The 5,161-nt window shown below is 33.5% G+C and overlaps 1 protein-coding gene across 1 annotated transcript in view; it reads left to right on the top strand.

Moving 5' to 3' along the window:
- Sugct (succinyl-CoA:glutarate-CoA transferase) overlaps positions 1-5,161 on the top strand; it is an 808,498-nt gene that overhangs the window by 68,856 nt on the left and 734,481 nt on the right. The gene's annotated exons all lie outside the window — the stretch shown is intronic.

Raw genomic sequence — 5,161 nt, 5'->3', positions numbered from 1 at the left:
TAATATAATATAACCAAGATGTATAATAGGTATTGTAAAATAGGAAGAAAATTTTAAATGGGGAGGGGATAAAGAAAGGAGAGAGAAAAATAAAACCAAGAGAGGAGAAAGAGGGAAAGGAAAGAAGGGAAAAATAAAAAAAATATGGTAAAGGAACAAAAAATAGAAATAAAAAAGAGGGATTGAAGAGACAGTAGGGGAATGGGAAAATAAAAAGAAAGAAGTTATGTTGTATATAGATACAAATTGTTGATGATTAATGTGACCATTATATATACCTGATATGTACCAATTAAACCTGATTGGAGAAAAGATTGGTGAAGATACTTGGTTAAGAGGGATATTAGTCTAATAACCAAATTCAAAAATGGGCAAAGGATTTGCACAAACATTTCTTCAAAGAAGATATATAAATGGATAAGTGTATGAAAAGATGTTCACTAGAGAAATACAGATTATATGAGATACCACTTCACACCTGTGAGGATGGCTGTTACCAAACTAGAAATAACAAGAGTTGGGGAGGAAGTGGAGAAATTAGAACTGTGTGCACTATGATGAAGTATACAATGGTGCTGCCACTGTTGAAAGTAGTATTTATATCTAAGCATAAGAACTACTGAGTGACCTAACAATTCCACTTCTGTGTATATAACTAAAAGAGTTGAAAGTAAGGTCTTGATGAGGATTTCTACATTCTTATTCATAGAAGCATTGTTCAAAGTAGTTAAAATGTAAAAACAGCCCAAGCAGCCACTGGTGGGTGGACAAATAAGTAAAATGTGACGTGTGCATACAATGAAATAGCTTTAAAAAGGAAGCAAATTCAAAGATTACTATAACAGGAAGGAAATTTGAAGACATGTAAATGAAGTAGAACAGTTATGAAAAAGCAAATATTGCATGCTTCTAGGACTACCTAGAGCTGCCAGATTGTAGAGTCAGAAACAGTAGTGGTTGCCAAGTTGGGAAGGAGAGAATGACAGGAACTTATTGTTTAATAGGTACAGAATTTCACCTTTTGAATAGGAAGAAGTTATAGAATTTGATGCTGGTGATGGTAATACAACAACGTGAATGTATTTAATCCATTCTATCCAAAGATGGTTAAAACAATAAATTTTATTTTCATATATTTTAACTATAATTTTTTAAAACCAAAAAAAAAATGAAGTATCATATGAAGTATCAGAAGAAAGTCTGATAACTGTATAACAACCACAAGAAAATATTTCAATATGTGTTTGATTATGGTTTCAAAATACAAAAATGTTTGAAAATAGGTATTGGATATATAAAACATTTTTTTAAAAAAGTAGATTGGTACTTAGGTGTATAAATGAATTACATTTCATTTCAAGCATTTTGTCCTTTATTTCTTCTCAATCTAATGGGATTAGCACAGGGTGATGCATATAGTTGTCATTCACTTGTTAATAAATATTGACCAGTATGTTCTGTTTTTGGGTCAAAGTCTCATTCCATATACCAATTTTAAAACCTTAGATTTTTATTTCTATTCCCTCTATTTCATCATTCTATGGTAAGTATTTTATCATTGCTAACATTGTCTAGGAAATTCTCCGGGTATTGAGGAAGTGGCATTTAAATCAGTATCTGTCAGTTCACAAGATCAGTTACATCCTCAGCAAGTGTTCAGAATTTTCCTTCATGGTTACTATGCATCTTTTATGCATTTGGATAGGATGTCCTGTGCTTCTACCCTCACCATTTCTAGTCTGTTGCGTGGGTGTAAACTATTTGTTACCTACATAAAACCAAAGAGGTTGCTAGACATAAGCTTTTTAGTCCATCACTGTCTACCTGTACTCTGCAATCTCTAAGACAAACAAGCTTACATGGAAACCACAAAACAATGAAAAATGTAGCCAGGCACTTCTTTTTTTGTTTTGTTTTGTTATTGGAGATCAAACTCAAGACCTTGTCCTGGCCAGGCAGGCGTTTATGCTGCTGGGCTATCTCCCCAGCATTTTCTTGGATTTCTTGTAGTGCTCCAGTTTAATGTTCTAGAACAGAGGCCTTGAAGGACCTATGTGCCAAATATAACCAACTGTCTGATTTTGAAACAGTTTTATTGGCACCTAATCATGTCCACTTGTTTACATGCATATAGTTTATAGCTACTTTTGTGGTGTACCTGCAGAGTAGGGTAGTTACAACAGAGATCTAAAACCTTGCAAAGATTGAAATATTTACTATCCCTTGTCTTCTGCAAAAAATTTTCAGTCTTCAGATCCAGAGCATTCTGTATTTGTGGCCCAAAGGCAATGTTGATATAATAGGATAGAGAGAAAAAGGTGCTTTATTTGTATCCTGTTGAGCTTCTAAAGAATGGCCCTTGAAGACATTGGAAATGCACTGTGAAGTAAAAGCTAGGAATCTGAGTCCTGTGCCCACATTGCTAAGTATGGAAATAATTCTTCACAGTGAAAATAATTACAGAAGTAGTAAGAAATGCTACCAGAAAAAGTTTACAGTGGATTTGGCTGTATAAAAAAATAGCATAACATCTAATATATCTTGAGTGCTTAGTATGTTACAGGTACTGTCTTAAGTACTTATTCTATTATTATCTCATGTAAATGACACATAGTTGGCATAATTTAACTGACATAAAATTATGATGTCAATATTAATTGCTTATAAATTATCGAAAATATACAAAATAATGAAAACTTCTCAGTTTACAATTATGAGACTTGTATTAGTGCTTTTGGACTTGGGGAAGTCATTATAGTTGTCGGAACCTCAATGTTTTATTTCTAAGATGGGAATTAGTCTGCCTGATTTTTTTTTTGTAGACTGCAAATGTGTCCGAGATGTAATTCATAAAAGTCCTTTGAAAATTGTAAATTAAGTCAACCACAAAAGGTTAAATATTGCACAGTTTCTCTTACATGAAAAGGCCAAAGTATAAATAATTTTAGGAGAGAAATAAAGATGAATTATAGAAAAGAGTGAATTAGCTCTTATGTGAATGGGGAGAGGACTGAGAGATGGAGGGAGAGGAGAGAGAAGAAAGAGGAAGGGGAAGTAATAAGGTTTAAGTTTAAACATGAGAAAGACATCAAATGGAAACAAAGCTTTGTAAATAGGGAGACAAATCAGGGTTGAAGGGAGGAGAGGGGATTGTGAAAAAATGAAGAATGAAAATATATCACAGACAGGAACAAATTCCCTATGGTAAATATGATTGTTATGTATATCTAAAGTGTATCAATAAACATAATTTTTAAAAAGATGTGATATTTACATATACCAATCCTAACAATGAATATTATGAACCATAAACATTACTAAGAAGAAATTTCAATTCTAAATTATTCCATAGATACAAATGAGATGTCATTAAGTATATTTCAGATAGAGCTGTGTAAATTTTTAATTTTTTATATTTAGTACAGGGTCTACAGGGTCTCAGTATACAGATTGGACTTGCAGTGATCCTCCTGTTTTCAGCCTACTAAGCACTGGGATTACAGGCACAGGCCACCATGCCCAATCTAAATTTTCTACTTTTTAAAATTAATTTTATTGAAAAACAGCAATGAGACAGTTTCAAAACTGATTAATAGAACAGTTTCAATAATTAATACATTGCATATTGTTATCTTCTTAGTGGTTATTCATAGTAAAAGATGCAGACATGATATCCTGTCCAAATAATGTCAGTACAAATCTTTCTTCTCATTGAATTAAGAGAAAGTAGCTGTATATCTATCCTAACTATTTTGTATATACAAATGGGTCCTTCCTTTGTATCCTCTTTTTTTGTTTAGTTTTGTTAGAGATGGGTATTCCATTGCCATTTAAATATTATAGGTGCGTGAATTCAGCAAAATCATCCAATATAGTCAAGTAGTCCATAATAGTAGTGGGTTATCCATAGGACTGGCAATGTCAGAAGTTGTTGACTTGAGCCATTCATGGCTCAGTGTATTAATATGGCTTTACTTTTTATACCTTGTTTTTATACTTTTCTACTGGATGTTCAAGACCAAGATAAAGCAAGTCATTTATAACAAGAAATGTAACTTTTGTGTCTGATAAGGTCAGTCAAGTCACCTCAGGATTTATCCTGTAACCCTGTACTGCAGTTGGCACATCCTTTGTCAGAGTCAGCCACGTGGATGAGGCACGGCCATTGCTTGACCAATTTGCTCTCTGTGAAAGCCTGAGAGAATGTTTTCTCTCCACGTGACTCTCCTTAGGCACACTCTAAATTTTCTACTTTACATAAAGGTAGTTACTTCTGGAACCCCTTTTTATGAGACTTCATAATAAGGGATGAAAGCTTAGTAGACACATGTAAGTTGAAGTCTCCATTCTATTTTTATGGTTTCTGTAGTTTTGTTTACATTATTTAGTTTCCTGTAACCTTCATTTTCTGTGTATAAAGTGGGGAAAGGGAGGTTGGTGCTTCCCCTCAATATTATATTTATAGTTAAATCATAAATGCAGAAGGAATATGTAAATGTGATACAAGTTTAACATGCACTCCTATTTTTAAGGTTTGAGTCCTTTCTTTTCCAACACCACTGTAGCCATTTGCCTTCTACATATCACCCAGTCCTAGCGTGTGTACAGCATCACTCAATGTGGAGAGGACACCGTTCTTTATTGACATTTTTCTCAGGGGAGGTTTTGTTAATGAAGTGTGTTAATGCTCAGTGTCAAGTGTTTTCCACGTTCTCTGGCTCAATGCTTCTTCCATGCTTATTTTTTGTATGCTGTGTTAAGGTGCACATTTATTTTATTTAATTTATTTTTTTCCTTGTCTCTTATTTTCATTTATTACCATTTTTTTAAAAACAATCATTTACTTGAGAGACAGTATGGCAGTAATTGATATGTCATGACAAGCTGTACGTAATTAGAAGACCAGAATGACAGGCATTCCAAGCATGACCCTATAATTACACATTGCTAACTTCAGTGCAGTTGCTTAGTTCACAGGTATTAGCATATATAGTTAGTCAGGGTGAGAATCCTACCAATTAACTGCTAGTTTCCAAAAGCATGCTGAAGATTCTTAGGATTATTGTCTTACCCATCTTGTGCATATAAATGTATGGCTTTGCTCCTGTCATGTTTCCTAGCTTTTCTCCTTGTCCTGTCTTCATTGTCTAATCTTCAAGTT

The sequence above is a fragment of the Octodon degus genome, unplaced genomic scaffold (genome assembly GCF_000260255.1).
Source record: "Octodon degus isolate 3935 unplaced genomic scaffold, OctDeg1.0 scaffold00031, whole genome shotgun sequence".
NCBI classification, from domain to species: Eukaryota; Metazoa; Chordata; class Mammalia; order Rodentia; family Octodontidae; genus Octodon; species Octodon degus.
The sequence above is the reverse complement of the archived record's forward strand: the minus strand, read 5'-3'. Positions and strand labels throughout refer to the sequence as shown.